This window comes from Natator depressus, chromosome 2, assembly GCF_965152275.1.
Source record: "Natator depressus isolate rNatDep1 chromosome 2, rNatDep2.hap1, whole genome shotgun sequence".
Taxonomy (NCBI): Eukaryota; Metazoa; Chordata; order Testudines; family Cheloniidae; genus Natator; species Natator depressus.
Genome location: NC_134235.1, coordinates 200283691 through 200301640, shown reverse-complemented (window position 1 = coordinate 200301640; position 17950 = coordinate 200283691). Strand labels below are relative to the sequence as shown.

Here is a 17950-nt window from a genome sequence, read left to right as displayed (position 1 = left end):
GTCCTTGGGGCCTTTTTTGGCCACTTACACCACCACTGAATTGCTGTAGTGTGATTTTCCCCCTGACACTGGAAGACCCTCTCTTGGACATGCCCCACCTCTTTTTTGCAGCTACACCCAGATCCCTGGATGACTAAACAGAGTTAGACAAATTTTAAATAGTTTGGCACTAAGCCCTTTTTTCTGACTAACAGTTAATGTACAATAGGGATATGTAACAAAGATAACTACTGCTGGCCAGGTGTCAAGAACATAATACTTAAGTGTGTTTGAATCATTTGGCATATAAACTATGTACTGTGGGTGAAATTTACCACTGTATAGAGCACCAAGATGAGACCTATGCACCACAGCAATTCCACTAAAGTCCTTCAAATAGGGCTTAGGTGGTACTTAATTCATGCATAGTCCCTCTGCACAAGGTGAATTTCATCCTAATTACTTACGATGGGTTGGAAAGGGGAATAATCCTACACTTTAGCTAAACAATCCACAGGATCAGCAAGAAACAACTTTTAAAAAATATTGCTCTGCTTTTTGGTTTCCTCACTACTCCTGTCTCTGTATTTTCCTCTTTATGCTGAGGCAATATTTGTGTATAAATATATAACCTGATTTAACCCAAATAGGTCATTTCAGTTTAATAATATAGGTTCCAAGCCCATTCCATAAGAATTTGTGCAAGTAATTCTGGATGTAAGTAGCCCATAAAATTGATCTCTAATCTAAGCTAAAGAGCACTGTCTTGAAAAATTGACACAAAAACTATTTTAAGATTTGGCACTTAAATCTCTCCCTCAAGTACATTTTCAATGTCATTTTTCTTCTTCTTCACGTAGAACAAAGTTGGGTTTTGGTTGTTTGGAACACCCACTCGAAAAGGGACTCATCCCAGCCTGGTGTAAATGAGTGAGGGAGGAAAGGATGGTGCATGAGAGAGAGTGACGGAGTGGGTTGGGTGGGGTGAGGCCTAGAAAAAGAGGTGGGGAAAAGGTGTTCCGTTTTGTGCGATTGCAAATTGGCAACCCTTTAAGGTGCAAGTTAAGCACTCACTGGAAATGTGTTTAGAAGACTCTAAAACCTGTGGAAGCAACTGGAGCAGATTATTGAGGCCAAGGATTTCCTGGTTTGATAACTAATCTGAAAACTGATTTTAGCAGAAGACAGAACAATGGGAAAAGGGATTTCCATGATTTAGAATTCCAGGGAAAGACTTTCCATACCCACAACACAAAGACAGCGGTCCATAGCCTGCCAGCATAGCCTTTCAACATCCTCAGTGAGATGAGATTTCCATTCTCTGGATCTATGTGAAATGGATTTGCGGAGCCTTGGAACTACTTAAAAATCCTGCAGGATGTAGAAACACCTCATTTAGATTTTCTAAAACACCTGAACATGATTTTCATTGATACAGCTCCAAGGAAATGAGCATCCAGTTACCTGAAGCACCTAGAAGGGGCTGGTGATTAAACAATCCCCAGATTGAGGATTTTCTGTTATACAAAAGCAACCACAAACATTTCTCCTTATTCCTGAAAAGTGTGGACAGAGCCTTTCAGACCACAACTTGATTGTATGTTTCTTCCCGCGTGAGCTTTTGATAAAGGAGAATCACAGACTGAATTTGTGGAAAAGAAAATCTGCTGGGATGAGTAAACAATATTTTGCCTTTATAATTTAGAAGGCAAAGTCCTCCTCCTCAAGAGTTATTCTTGGGAGTGTAAAGATTTCATTTGTAGTTTCATCAGCTAGTAAACCCCCCCAATATTTTTATATGGTACAATTTGGGGTTTAGGGCTCCCAAAATGGCCAGACTCCAAGTGCTCTATGTATCTATGTTATGCATCGGAGTTTGGATTTTCACAGTGGAACAGGAGCAGCTGCACTCTTCTGATTAGCAGGCAACTGTTTTAGGATTTGGGATTTTAAAAAAACAAATGCTGGATCCAGCAAGTTCCAGGGGCAGGGTACATCTGTGTTGTGCAGTTGCTCGGGTTTGCAACAGGATCTGGAATTTTTCTTTAGACACTTAAATTTGTGAGGGGCAAGGAAGGGGGTAGATTTAACAACTGCCGGGCTCCAGGTAGTAGAACCGCGTGCTTTCCAGCGCTATTGGACCGGCATTCACCAGCTCCACCGAGCGAGACGGTGCAGTGTGGGGCTGAGTCACACCAGAAAAGCTGGGGAACCAGGGCCAAAAGTGGGCTGGGGCTGGTGCTTTTACTGTCCTCCTGCTCCAAGCTGTGCCGAGGCCCGGCGTCACACCCCTCCCCCGGAGAAGCCAGGGGCCTTGGGCTCTATGGGGATAGTGCAGCTCGGGGGCTGGCGACCAAAGATGCTCAGGATCCAGGTTTGACGATTTCCTTGGGGAGCGGGTCTGAGCTTCGCAGGCCCCTCAGCAGGGACACCCGCCCCCGGGGCTGGGCCTGGCAGCGGAGGAGCAGGTGGGAGGGAGGGAGAGCCCCGCCCCCGCCTCCGCCTCCGCCTCCCCGCGGCGCCTCCCGGCACTTCCCTGCCGGCCGCGGCCAGAGCGCAGAGGAGCAGCGCCCGGCGCCTCTCTCCGGGGCGGATTGCGGGGAGGTGGCGGCCGCTGCGGTAGCGCCGGCAGGTCAGTGAGCCAGGCTGGAGCGCGCCCGTGGCCGCACCTGGGCGCGTGTGGTCCTGCCCGCCCCCTGCTGCCAGGACCCCCTCCCCTCCGGGGGCAGAGTCCAACTCCCGCGCTCCCTGAGGGGGCACCTCGGTGCTGCTCGGCGCCGGGCTCGCTTCCCTGGCGGGCTCTGCCTCCCGCCCTCAGCCCGGCTCCCTGCCCCGCGCCGGACTTCCCCGGGCGCGGGGGACTCCCTCGAGGGAAGGCGTTCACGCCTGGGGTTTCCGCCCACCCCTTTTCCCAAACGGGTGGGCTGGGAACGGGCTGCCTGGGCAAATGTAATTTGTCGGCATTTCCGTGCAACGCAGCCTGGGAAGCGCCCGGAGATGGACTCCAGAAGTGGAAAGTGCCCCGGGTAGCCCGGTGATGGGTGCCCACCGCCATCGATTATCTGTCTCTTAGACACCTGAGTGGCGAGGTCCTGCCTCCCGAACAGCCTATGCTCTTATAAAGCGCCGTGTGGGTAACACATCTTTTAAATGGCATATTTGGCATGAAAATGATCCACGCTAGGTGTGACTGCTGAGTGCGCTCGGGACTTTTCTTGCAGTTTCTAGCTTCTAGGTGGATCCACTCAACCTTCTTGTTTGTCCAGCATTTTTTAATTATTAGCTGTAGTGGTTATATAAATAATTATACCTCCCTTATATAAAGATATAAACTAGCAAGGACTTCAGTGGGGCCAAGATTTTGCCCAAGGTGCTTCAGTCCAAAGTTAGACCAAACCCAGTACAAACTGAAAACAGGGATGGTGCATGGGCCAGTAGGGTAGCTGTAAATAAGAGGGGAAAGAGTATAGCCCTTTGAGATGTCCTTTCTTTCAGCAAGCAAGAGGTACAGTGTGACTGGTGACAATGTGGGTTTCATGTTAGTTACAAATTTAGTTAGCATCAGTCTTTTTTTTTTTTTAATCTCTTTGAATCAGAATAACTTGTAAGAATTTATAAAGTTCCCCCTTTTCCTGTAGTTCTTACCCTGGGAATCTAGTTGAAATGCTATCTGACATAATTATTCTTGAACAATGTTAAGTTATATTAAGTGCATATAAACAGAGAATTATGTGTCTGTTGTCCTTAGTGATTTAGAATTATCCATGTTAGCATAGCATATCAGGAGAATATATAGCTAAAGGATAGTTGGAGAGTTTTTTTATACTTCAAATGTTGCACATTCATGAGAGTGTGAGATTATGTCACAGGCCATCGGGGGGTTGGAGGAAATGTGTGGCTGTGTAGTTACAGTTAAGAACATCAGGAGTTCTAGGAATAGGAAAGAGGCATCCGGGCGAACATGCCAGTCCTTTTTTGGTTCGTTACTGAAGACTGGATAGTTCTGGTTAAATATTTTAGAATAGTAACAAAATCTTGCTAAAATTAAAACAATTTTCTGCATGGAAGTAAAAAGGGCAGTTAATTCAAAAGGAGAAAGGAACTCTTCAGCTATATGGTAGGTGGTGGTCATTTCTACATGGAATAATCATGGAGCAGTCTTTACGTAGGGTCTGAAGTTTCCAAATGCTTTCAGTGATATAGAAATATTGCTTGAGATCATCTTCATCCATAAAATTGGTAGCTATTACAGTGTATGTTGTGATTGTTTTTATTTAACTATCTATTAATATAACTGATTTTTAACATCTCAGATGGCATGTTCTACAGACGTATGTCTTTGTGTGTGTATATAGATGATGTGAAAAATTAAATGAAGCAGGCTCATAAATCAAAAATGGAAGTTTAACTTTTTCTGTTAGATCAGAGTGTTTTGTCTCTTTAGTTTTATATAATTTTGTTACTTGAATACAGTCATTATTAAAACAAGGACACGAAGCTAGGTTATTACTATTAATTTAACATTATAAACATACAGCATAAGTTGTCTTTGGGCAAGTTTTGCTTTGCCATAACAGTACATGTAATACCCACTGAAATATTTAAGACTGACTCCTGCTTCCCTACCATCTTCCAGGCATAGAAGTTCCTAAACTCAGTAGAACTTCTGTATGTGGTTCACTTGCGCAGGAGGGCAAGCCACAGAGAAGCTATGCAGGGAGATTATGCAACTCTATTCTTTGATACCTCTCTGAGTTAGCTTGTGGGGGTGGAGAAGTTGTTGGGCATATGCCGGATGCTAGTGCAAGTCAAATACACTGATTCACTGGCCTAAACATTTCCGTGAACGGAGTATACAATGAGCGTGGATGCTGCTGCAGCCCATGGCCTTTAATAGTTTTTGCATGATCTTGGGTGAGGAGGGAAGATTCTATTCCCCTGCATCCTCTACCAAGTTACCCTGGACAAGACCCTTTTACTTAAGCTTTGCACATGGGTTCAGAATTCTCCCCTTAGGAGAGACTTATTCCCCTGTTTTGTTGTGCAGTTGGTTGTTTTTTGCTTAATGATGGCAAATTAAATATGGACTTGGCCCCAACCCTGCAAGAAACTCTGTGGGTGTGGATCCTGATACCCACACAGAGCTCCTTACAGGAATGTGACCTAAGATATTACATGCAACCCATTGCCATGTTAATGCAACACTGTTATTGATTATATACTGTTTATATTACCTATGGGCTCTGTCAGGGTTCCTTCCCCACTCTGAACTCTAGGGTACAGATGTGGGGACCTGCATGAAAGACCCCCTAAGCTTATTCTTACCAGCTTAAGTTAAAAACTCCCACAAAGTACAAACTTTGCCTTGGCCTTGAACAGTATGCTGCCACCACCAAGCGTTTTAAACAAAGAACAGGGAAAGAGACCACTTGGGGTTGTCTTCCCCCAAAATATCCCTCCAAGCCCTACATACCCCCCTTTCCTAGGGAGGCTTAAGAATAATATCCTAACCAATTAGTTACAAAATCATCAAAGACCCAAACCCCTGGATCTTGGAACGATGGAAAAATCAGTCAGGTTCTTAAAAGAAGGATTTTATTTAAAAAAAAAAAAAAAGAAAGAAAAAGGGGTGGGGGTGTAAAAATCATCTCTGTAAAATCAGGATGGAGAATACTTTACAGGGCATTCAGATTCAAAACACAGAGGATCCCCCTCTGGGCAAAACCTTAAACTTACAGAAAACAGAAACAAACCTCCCTCTTAGCAGAGGGAAAATTCACATAAAACAAAAGACCTCCTGAGGTCCCTTCCAACCTTGATATTCTATGATTCTATAAACTAATCTGCCTTGCCTGGCTTACCTATACTGGTTTCAGTATTGGAGACTTGGATTAGGCTGGGTTGGCGAAGATAGATTTCTGTCTGGCCTCTCTCAGTCTCGAGAGAACAACCAAGTAAACAAAGAGCACAAACAAAAGCCTTCCCCCACCCCCCACCACCTCAAGATTTGAAAGTATCTTGTCCCCTTATTGGTCCTTTGGGTCAGGTGCCAGCCAAGTTAGCTGAGCTTCTTAACCCTTTACAGGTAACAGGATGTTGCCTCTGGTCAGGAGGGATTTTATAGCACTGTATACAGAAAGGTGGTTACCCTTCCCTTTATATTTATGACACGCCCCCCAAATCACAGATAGCCAGTGGTTCACCCTGTGATTTTTCTCCTAGAGCTCCAGGAAGAACAGAGTTAATAAGACACATGCACCTCTAAATATACTACTAACTGTATAAAGACTAACAATATTTTCCACATCTCAAGGACGATTTTAACCAGTTGATTCTGGGAAACTTTCACGGGAGAGTGCATCAGCCACTTTGTTAGAAGCTCCTGAAATGTGTTGTATGTCGAAATCAAAATCTTGGAGAGCTAAACTCCACTGAATAAGTTTTTTGTTATTTCCCTTGGCGGTACGAAGCCACTGTAGCGCAGCATGGTCGGTTTGCAGGTGGAAACGCAATTCCCAAACGTATGGGCGTAGCTTTTCCAGAGTGTAGACAATGGCGAAATATTCCTTTTCACTGATTGACCAGTGGCTTTCCCTCTCAGAGAGCTTCTTGCTGAGAAACATGACAGGATAGAACTCTTGATTTGATCCTTCCTGCATTAAGACTGCTCCCACACCACGCTTGGACGCATCTGTGGTTACTAGGAACGGTTTGTCAAAGTCTGGGGCCCTTAGCACAGAGTCAGACATGAGTGTTGCTTTAAGCTGGTTAAAAGCCTTCTGACACTGTTCAGTCCACTGAACTGCATATGGCTGTTTCTTTTTGGTTAGGTCTGTCAGTGGGGCGGCGACTTGGCTGTAGTGCGGTACAAATCGCCTAGGATTGGATTGGACGTGTTTCTTTGACTTTGGGACAGGCCACTTTTGGATAGCATCCACTTTGGCCTGTAGGGGGTTGATAGTTCCCTGACCTACCTGGTGTCCAAGGTAAGTCACTCTGTTTAGGCCTATTTGACACTTCTTAGCCTTAACAGTTAGTCCTGCCTCCCTTATGCGCTCAAAGACTTTTTGTAGGTGTTCCAGGTGTTCTGCCCAGGAATCCGAAAATATGGCCACATCGTCAAGGTAGGCGACTGCATATTATCCCAATCCAGCTAGGAGACCATCTACAAGTCTTTGGAAGGTGGCGGGTGCATTCCGCAGCCCGAAAGGGAGCACATTAAATTCATACAGCCCGACGTGTGATGAAGGCTGACCTTTCCTTGGTGGATTCATCTAACGGTACCTGCCAGTACCCCTTGGTTGAGTCCAAGGTAGAGATGAACTGGGCCCATCCCAGTTTCTCCAATAATTCATCTGTGCGTGGCACTGGATAGTTGTCTGGGCGAGTTACAGCATTTAGCTTATGGTAGAAACGCATCTCCCCATCTGGTTTGGGAACTAGAACCACTGGAGATGCCCATGCACTGCGGGAGGGGTGGATTATCTCCATCTGTAGCATATCCTGGATCTCCCGTTCTATAGCAGTTTTAGCTTGAGGAGACACCCAGTAAGGTTGGGCTCTAATTGGGTGAGCGTTACCTGTGTCAATGGTGTAGTATGCCCATTCAGTCAGTCCTGGGGTGGCTGAGAACGTTGGCGCGTAGCTAGTGCGCAGCTCCTTGATCTGCTGTCGCTACATACGCCCAAAGGTCATGGAGAGGTTCACCTCTGACACGCCACCATCACTTTTCCCTTCGTAGTAGACACCTTCAGGCCACTCAGCGTCATCTCCTCCCTGGGCTGTAAACTGACAAACCTTTAATTCTCTGGAATAAAAGGGCTTTAGAGAATTAATATGGTACACCTTAGGCTTTTGGTGGAGGTGCAGAATGCTATGAGATAATTAACAGCTCCCAGGCACTCTTAGACCGTGAATGGCCCTTCCTATGACGCTTCCATTTTATGGGCCTGGAGCGCCTTTAAGACCATGACCTGGTCCCCTACTTCAAAGGAACGCTCTCTGGCATGTTTATCATACCAGGCTTTTTGCTCTTTTTGAGCATCTTTTAGGTTTTCTTTAGCAAGGGCTAAAGAGGTTTGGAGGGTGGTTTGTAGGTTGGTTACAAAGTCCAGAATGTTAGTTCCTGGAGAAGGTGTAAACCCCTCCCATTGCTGTTTCGCCAACTGTAATGGCCCCTTAAACTTGCGGCCATATACAAGTTCAAATGGTGAAAACCCTAAACTGGGATGTGGTACAGTTCTGCAAGCAAAGAGAAACTGCTGCAATACTAGATCCCAATCACTGGAGTGCTCATTTACGAATTTACGTATCATGGCCCCCAAAGTTCCATTAAACTTCTCCACCATGCCATTTGTTTGATGATGGTAAAGGGTGGCAACCAAGTGATTCACCCCATGAGCTTCCCAAAGGTTTTCCATAGTTCCTGACAGGAAATTAGTTCCTGCATCTGTAAGGAAGTTGGAGGGCCAACCTACCCTGGCAAAAATGTCTGTTAGTGCCTGGCACACACTTTTAGCCGTGATGTTGCTTAGAGCTACTGCTTCCGGCCATCGGGTGGCAAAATCCATGAAAGTCAGTAGGTACTGCTTTCCTCTGGGTGTCTTTTTCGGAAAAGGACCCAGAATATCCACAGATACTTGCTGAAATGGAACCTCAATGATGAGTGGCTGGAGAGGGGCTTTGACCTGGTCTTGGGGGTTTTCCCACTCTTTGGCATACCTCACAAGATCGGACATAGGCAGAAACATCCTTGCCCATTCCCTCCCAGTGGAATGACCTCCCCAAATGGTCTTTGGTCCTGTTCACCCCAGCATGGCCACTAGGATGATCATGGGCTAAGTTCAAGAGCTTTTCCCAGTACTTAGTTGGAACTACCAACAGTCTCTGAGGATGCCAGTCTTCCTGGTGTCCACCAGAAAGAGTTTTCTTGTATAAAAGTCCTCTTTCTACAACAAACCAGGATCGATTAGAAGAGTTGAGAGGTGGTGGGTTGCTCCGTGCCTCCAAGCTCTCTGGAGGCTTTCATCTGCTTCCTGTTCGGCCTGGAACTGTTCCCTTGATGCTGGATACATCAGTTCCTCAGTGGATTGTGGACCTGGGCTTGGTCCCTCTGGAAGTGATGCAGGTGATGGGGCTGTTTCCATTGATGGTGAACCACTTTCTGCTGGTGCACTATGGGGTATTTCAGGCTCTGGCTGAGCCTCTTGTGCAGGGTCATCTGCTGCTGCTGCCAGTGCAGGCTCGGTGGTGCCCTCTGGTGTTAGAGCTGTAGACGGGGTTGCAAGCACTGGACTCAGTGCTGGCAATGGTTCTGGTGCTGGTTGCTTCGCCAGTTTCGGTTCGGGGACTGGCTTTGGCTGGGTCTCTGGGATTGGATCCACTATGGCCGTTGCAGTCGTTGGCAGGGGATCCTGTTCCACCACCTCCATCTGGGTCTCTGGTAACACAGACAGGGCCCTGGTAGAAGGCTCAGGAACAGAGAGAGGTGTGGAAGCTTGCTTAGTCTGGCTGCGGATGACCATTCCCACCCTCTTGGCCAGCTTTACCTGGTTGGCCAAGTCTTCCCCCAGCACCATGGGAATAGGATAATCATCATAGACTGCAAAAGTCCACATTCCTGACCAGCTCTTGTACTGGACAGGCAACTTGGCTGTAGGCAAATCGAAAGAGTTGGACTTGAACGGTTGAATCATCACTTGGGCCTCTGGGTTGATTAAGCTGGGGTCCACTAAGGATTGATGGATAGCTGACACCTGTGCTCCAGTGTCCCTCCACGCTGTAACCTTCTTCCCGCCCACACTCACAGTTTCCCTTCACTCTAAGGGTATCTGGGAGGCATCTGGGCCTGAGGACCTTTGGTGTGACCCCGGTGCAATGAACTGTAATCTGTTGGGGTTCTTGGGGCAGTTGGCCTTCACATGCCCCGGCTCATTATATTTAAAACATCGCCCAGTTGACTGGTCACTGTGGCGAGGTGGGTTGCTGGAGAATGGTGTGGTGGGACAATAAGGTGCCTGGGGTTTTCCTTGGGATGTAGGTGGGGCCTTGGGTTGCCCCTGGTGATAGGGTTTTGTTTCGGGTTGCCCCTTCTGATATTCGCTCCAACTGCCACTAATTTTTTTTCTTTTCTGTCACCTCCACCCATTTGGCTCCAATCTCCCCTGCCTCAGTTACAGTTTTGGGCTTCCCATCTAGGATGTACCTTTCTATTTCCTCAGGAACACCCTCTAAGAACTGCTCCATTTGCATTAGGAAGGGCAACTCTTCAGGAGCAAGTGTTAAATCTCCAGATATCCAGGCATCCCAATGTTTCACAATGTGGTAGGCATGTCGGGTAAATGACACATCTGGTTTCCACCTTAGGGCTCTGAACCGCCAACGAGAATGCTCGGGTGTTAGCCCCATTCTGACTCTCGCCTGGGTTTTAAAAAGTTCATAACTGTTCATGTGTTCCTTAGGCATTTCAGCCGCCACCTCTGCTAAGGGTCCTTGAGCTGCGGCCTCAGCTCTACCATGTATTGGTCTGTAGAGGTGCTGTACTCAAGGCAGGCCCTTTCAAAGTTTTCTAAGAAGGCCTCGGTATCATCGCCTGCCTTGTAGGTGGGGAACTTTCTGGGATGAGAAGCGGTACCTGGAGAAGGATTGAAGGGATCTGCTGAGCCCTTGCCTTCTCCATCTCCAGTGCATGCTTCCTCTTTTTCTTTCTCCTCCATAGCTCTCTTGTGGGCAGCATCCTTTGCCTTCACCCTGGCTTTTTCTGCCTCTACCTCCAAGCGCCTTAAGGCCATCTGTCTATCATGCTCTTTTTGTTTCTCTTCAGCTTCGAATCTGGCCAGCTCTAATTTATTAGCTGCTTCACTGGTAGTCATTTTCCTGCTTTCTTGTGCTTAACTCTAGCTATACCTGAGAGTTAGGCAAAAAAAAAAAAACTTGTGAATTTCCCTGCAGGAGGTTAACTACACTGCCTTTAGGTAGAGAAAACTCCAACTCAAAAAAGAAAAAGTTTTTTCACAAAGGGATAACACCTCTCTCTCCAGGCAAATAGACAGAAAACCCTCTAGCTGCTCTCAGCTTGAAAAAAAACCTCTTCATGTCTGTGCTTTTGGTTCAAAATGATCTCTGGTTCAAAATGATCCCACCGCTCTGCCACCATGTCAGGGTTCCTTCCCCACTCTGAACTCTAGGGTACAGATGTGGGGACCTGCATGAAAGACCCTCTAAGCTTATTCTTACCAGCTTAGGTTAAAAACTCCCACAAGGTACAAACTTTGCCTTGGCCTTGAACAGTATGCTGCCACCACCAAGCGTTTTAAACAAAGAACAGGGAAAGAGACCACTTGGAGACGTCTTCCCACAAAATATCCCTCCAAGCCCTACACATCCCCCTTTCCTGGGGAGGCTTGAGAATAATATCCTAACCAGTTTGTTACAAAATCATCAAAGACCCAAACCCCATGATCTTGGAACAATGGAAAAATCAGTCAGGTTCTTAAAAGAAGGATTTTATTTAAAAAAAAAAAAAAAGGTAAAAATCATCTCTGTAAAATCAGGATGGAAAATACTTTACAGGATATTCAGATTCAAAACACAGAGGATCCCCCTCTGGGCAAAACCTTAAAGTTACAGAAAACAGGAATAAACCTCCCTCTTAACACAGGGAAAATTCACATAAAACAAAAGATAAACTAATCTGCCTTGCCTGGTTTACCTATACTGGTTGCAATATTGGAGACTTGGATTAGGATGGGTTGGAGAAGATGGAACTGAGAGAGGCCAGACAGAAATCCAAGAGAGAACAACCAAGTAAACAAAGAGCACAAACAAAAGCCTCCTCCCCCCCCCCCCTCAAGATTTGAAAGTATCTTGACCAATAAGGGGACCTTTGGGTCAGATGCCAGCCAGGTTAGCTGAGCTTCTTAACCCTTTACAGGTAACAAGATGTTGCCTCTGGCCAGGAGGGATTTTACAGGACTGTATACAGAAAGGTGGTTACCCTTCCCTCTATATTTATGACAGGCTCCAATCAAAATTGAGACCTCATTGTGTTAGGCACTAAACAAACTCATATGAAAACGTGGACCCTGGCCCAAACACTTTGCAATCTGGGTACGAGACTGTAATTAAAAAAACAAACAGTTAAAGCTATTGTGCTTTTTACTGTCTGTTTTTAATTATTTTGGGAATACAACGATGTTATGATAGGGGCTGTATACATTTTTAGATTAACAGAAATTTGGGCCTTAATCCTGCAAATTACTTCATGTAGGCAGATTCTTACTGACTTTAGTGGAGCTGTGCACTGGTGCAATGGTCAGCTTAGGCTAAATTCAGTACAGAGTCAGTACAATAGGGATTTTCATTCTGTGATCACACAGTAGAGGAAAATGCAACATAGACTGTATTTGCCAAATTCAGTATTAACAGCAAGGAATCAATTTCTTTTTTTCTGTATTGCTTCTCCAATAAGAAAATGTAAATAAGCTGAATTTGTGTACTGTTTTCTGAATGCACATCTGGTATGTCTCATTGTCTGTTACTGCATATATACTGTACTGCCATATTGGAATGTATCCTGATTTAAAGTTACTGCTAACTTTGAATTTTCTTACTCTTCTTTTAAAAAAGGCTATGTCTGTTACAATACTTATTCTTTTTTTAATTTAAGATATGTAGTTCTTTTTAAAGATTAAAGAGAGAAAATATAAATAACTTATTTCAATAAGCACTTCAAATCGGCATTTATCTGAATGTCTCATCCTAAAATATATATATGTATTCACCTCTGGGCTAGGACTAAGCATGAGAATTTCAGTCGGAAGGTAGATATTTTAGAAAGTCAAACTACTGAAAATAGAGGCTTAAACTGAAAAAAAATATTTTAACACTACCTAGCTAATGAATAAGTGCATTCTAGCAAGAATATATTAAAAAAAACTACTAAAAACTAAAATAAACTAAAAAAAAAAAAACTAAGCTTGATGGTGTTTGTGCGGAAACAGAAAGCTATCCACATGGTTAAATACTGAATCCATGACAGCATCAAACAGAATCAGGGATGTCTGCATTCAAAAGTAGTAGTGCTACCTATCAAACTGCTTTGTATGCTGGTAGTAATCTATTTTGAGGCTTGAAAGTGGAAAAAATCTTGTCTACAAAAAATCTATGTTTCACAGGCTCCTGTTTCTGTGGAGGTGTCTTCCCTGCAATTACTAACCAGGTCTGTCTCTGCTTAGCTGTTAAAACTAGATGAGAACAGGCATATTAAGACTAGCAGAACCTTGCTTTTTTTTCCTCTAACTTCCATAATTTATTGTTTCTGGAGGAACTTGAACATCTGCTCTATTATTATGTGAGCATGTTAGACCATTAGTTTTAAAATCATAAATCACTGCACAGGTGAAAAGTTAGGGCATGTTACTGCTGCAGGAACATTATTTTGTTCTGGCACAACAGAGCTCACAAAGTCCAAGCTCTCTAGAGAGTATAACAACTTAATATGACTTCTCATTTTTCAGAGATCCGTTTTGAATTAATCACTATGTTAACATGGCTATTATAGCAACACCTGCATTACTCTGTCATTACCTGGTTCTTATATTATTGAAGAATCAAAGGATTATGTTTGTAAATTGCATTATTGTAAATTACTGTGAACATTTTCCTCTCTTTAGAAAATTGAGGAAGTCAGAAGTGGAAAATGGTTATACAGTTCTGAAACTCAGCTGGTCCTGGTGAAACCTAAACAGGGCTTCCTAGTTTTTCATGCACAAGTGGAATTTGATCAGGGTAGTCCAATGGCTGTCAGAGTTCATAACAGTGATGAATGATGGTATAACCAGATCTATACCTGAAAACATTCAAAGTGCTTTGGTGAATGCTTAAATCAGTGAGAAAAAGTATGTCCTATATATGCTCAGTACATAGCTTTACAAACGTTCATAACTTTAGGCTGTAACCAAGTGTCTTCAAATGGACTCATTCACTATTAGGTACATGTCAGCTTGGAAAGTTTAAAGCAGCCATTGGAAAACTATTATGTGAAACACCTAAAGAATTTTCATGTAATGTAGAAAACAGTTCCCCCATGCTTTGATAACACAAAAACCAGTTTAATGTATTTTCTTCAAACTTTCCAAAAATATCCACCTCTGGGCTAACACTAAACATGAGGAGCCTGATTCTCCATTGCTTGGCACATTGTGTTGTCTCTTAGCTCTATGCACAGTGGATGTAAAATGCTGTTGATTCAGCATGGTAACACTTTGTACCCTCTCTGCATAGGGGTAAGTGATTACATAAGGTGCAAGGCATGAAAAATCAACCCCAAGAAATTTGCAAGGTACAATTCTCTGAAATTTACAAGGAAGTATAACAGGAGCTTATCATGGAAAATGCTAGCTTAGTGCTGACACTGACACTTTGAATGATCAAGAAAGCTGTCAGTTGTGTCTGTTTTGCTACTTAAATGTAATGAAATATCCATCATTTACATTCCTGGCAATTGCAAAGTCTTTTTGGTGTGGTAAGTTAGGGAGAACTAGAATTACAATGTTTATGCTTGGTTCCTATAGCTGTGTGAAAGCACGGGGAATGACAATGAATTAATTAATACAATAATTAATTTACTGAGAGAGTATCTAGCTTAAATAGATCTATTTAATAAATTGTAAGCATGATATCTTGACTATTGAACCACTTGTTAACTGTATCACATTTTGCCTTTGTTATAAAATCACAGACAGGATTGCAGCATATGGCATTAGATCATAATGTGTTGCTTACTCCTTTGTTAAAAGGCATTGAAGATACGTTGCCTTCTTTACTAGCACAGTATTATGCAATGAAAAGTGTACATGCTCTCTGACACTTCTTGCTGTGTATAAAATAGTACTGGCTGCTGTTAAACTTTTTGCCCAAATCAGTTACATTTTTAAAATGCACTTGGGAAGACTGTTTTTCTTTTCTTCCCTGTATAAAAACTGTGTGCCTGTTAAAGTCATCATGCAAGTATACAAGGAAAATACCATGGGCACAGGAGGTTGGTGTGTGTGGGTGGGGGTTGGTAGGGGTGTTGGGAGGTTATATATCAGGAGAACAAAGGATATCTTTGGCAACTTAATTCCAAAGAGAATACTGGCTTCTTTTGGGGTTATTTTGAGTAATTCCAAAAGCAGTTGTCAAATTGTAGCTGGAATTTGATCAGGAAGTTGCTTACTATTACTACGAATACATTTCTGTATGGTAGTTTACAAATCAGTGTCTTTTAAAAAAAATTCTTATTTTTATAATTTTTATAATTTATTCTAGGGCCCGAACCTGCCAACAGTTTTGCACATGCTTAGCTCTATTCCCGGGTAGTTCCACTGATTTCAATGAAACTATTCATACTATTATCTGTAGTTAAGTTAAGCGCGTGTGTGTTTGCAGAATCAGGTCCTTAAGGATTGATCCAGTTCCCATTGAAGTCAGTGGGAAGATTGATACTAACTTCAATAGAAGATGAATCGTTTCTTAAATTAGTATGTTAATGTTGGGGAGATTGTCATTGTTTGTTACAGCAATGAGTGGCAGAAATGTGGCCCACTGAGAATCTCATGCAGCTTGCAAGGTAGAAGCAGAATGTTCTTATTAGTGGACTTTTTGCATATCTCCTGCTTCCATTGTGTGTGTTTGCCATGCTGAATCTGCTGCCGTTGTCACCTGCAGTCACTCCACATACAGCATGTCTTCCTCCACTGCAGGTGCCTCTATCATTCTAGGTGAACTGCTTCAGTGTAGCTCACCTGTGCATCAGAGAGCAGGAACCAGATGTGGAGAGTGATCATAATAATTTGATCAAAGGAGGAGACAAATGGTGAAGGGTAAAGGAGGATATAAAAAACTGGCAAGAAAAGGGAACAGACAACTGGAGGAAAGAGAAGGAGGGCTAAAAACTTAAGTAGAAGATAAAAAAAAAAAAAAAAACCACAGATAGAATCGATCCTGCTAGAAATGACCTCTTTCTGCCGGTCACAGACAGGAGATAATGGCTATTCTGGGGATGGAGCTGATGCTGCGGTTAGGAAGTTGGTGCCAAAACTGATCAACTTCTCTAGAGGAAAAAAAAACTGCACAAAAACCTGATTCCTGAACAATTCCTAATAAATAGGTGTCTCTCTTAGCCTTGCCCTTAAATATCTCCAATACTGGCAATTTCATACCATTTTCCATTGACAGTGATTCTTGAATTTTATTTGATAACAGGGAAATTATATTAAATATTTAAGATTATTGCAACACTACTAGCCTGTCTTTGACTAGTGACGATAATTGATCCCTGTATCTTTGTAATATCCATGTATGTATTTATAGATTCTTACTGTGTCTTCCAAAAGCTCTCTTCTGCAGTATGAATGTGTTAAAATCTGCAAACAGTTGAAACCGAAAGCCTTAAACAGAAATCAAAGTGCACAATCCTTAATCTGGTAAAATTCCCATTGGTTTAGGTGGGCGCTTTGCCACTATCAGGAATTCAGAAGTAGGTATACAAGTAAAAATATTTAGCCTCTCCTGATTCCTGATATTAATTCATTAGAGAAATAACAGTCACAAACTACCTTGAAATTATTCTTACACACAGTGGATGAAATCAAGACCCTATATAAGTCAATGGGAGTTTTGCCATTGAATTCGGTAGAGGCAGGATTTCACTCAGGGTCTTTAAGTTGGTAGATTCAATACACAGGTCACTATATTTTAATTGAGTTTTTATAACTGTCAGCTACTACATTTTGAAAGCAATAAAACTTTTGCTTTGTGCTGTTCAAATATTTGTCAATATCCGTAGCCAAATTGTGCTATATTAGAAATGGGCAAACCAGTTAGGATAAAATAGAGAATGGCCCAAACCTTTGTTAGGAACTCCAAATAAAGCTTTATGATTCTAGCCAGGACTGATAATGTTGAAATACACAAGAGAGGCTACTCTGAAAAGTGTTTCTCCCCTGGAAGTAACTGCCAGAAATCTCATGAAATTTTCAGCCCAATTTTGCTAACCCAGAAAGTTTGAATAGTTTTTATGAAGTGCAGTTGGATAAGCTTCCAAATGTTTGGGTCAAGCCAAGCAACCAAATCTCTGTTGGGTTACTTATCTCTGATCGTTTAAGTAATAAAAAAAACCCCACACCCAATATGGTGGCAATATGCATACATTTATTAAATAACTTAGACTTCTATAGCACCTTTTATCTACAGGTACTAACACACTTGCCCTACTGTAATGAACACACATATTGGAATCATCACTTCTTCCATCACTGGACTACAGCCACTTTTGGGGTGGAATGTAGCAACTGTTTAACAGTGTTCAGCCCAACAGTTTAAGAGAGGAAGTGAAGAATGTTACCTCCAGTTGACTCTACAGTGGATGACTAGAATGTAATGACTTCTACTGGAATTTACTCTGGAACCTAGGGTTAACATCCATACTCTTGCAAATAGACCTGAGGATGAAATCCTAGCCCCATTGAAACCAATGGCGTCTGGATTTCATCTAAGGCTTTAATGTCCACAAGTGGTCAGGCCCTCCATTGTACTCTAATTTAAAAGGTGGTACTCCAGCAACAGACAGTATCCCCAACACAATGTTGAGGCGTAAGATTAGTATTGAATCAGAGGGAAGAGTGCTAAAAGACCAACTATTTAATTGGAGAGTGGAACTTCCTGCAAGTTGCGTAATCAGGTTCTTTCAATGGAAGGGATTGTTCCTGTGGGAACAGTTCTTTGTAAGAAAAGGACCAAACAATCCAACTTTGCCAGAAACATGGTCCCCATTTCAATTTTTCCTAGGGTGCAGAACTGGAGAATAGCAACACTGCTGTTTCTGGAGAAACAGCAAGTCTTGAAAATGTGACTTGAGAGGGTGTGTAGAAGACTTTGTGCATGCTGCAAATCAAAACAAAAACAAAACACTCCACCTTTTTTGGATTAA

The 17950-nt window shown here is 43.1% G+C and overlaps 1 protein-coding gene across 2 annotated transcripts in view; it reads left to right on the top strand.

The window, feature by feature from the left end:
- The first annotated feature begins 2517 nt into the window (after window positions 1-2517).
- Window positions 2518-17950, top strand: part of WIPF3 (WAS/WASL interacting protein family member 3) — a 57688-nt gene continuing 42255 nt past the window's right edge. Inside the window, exon 1 of one of the 2 annotated variants that reach the window (XM_074945717.1) lies at window positions 2518-2611. The gene's annotated coding sequence lies outside the window, so the exon portion shown is untranslated. Of the gene's footprint in view, window positions 2612-2957; window positions 3110-17950 lie in introns of those variants that run through there. The other variant, XM_074945718.1, reaches the window with a different exon arrangement.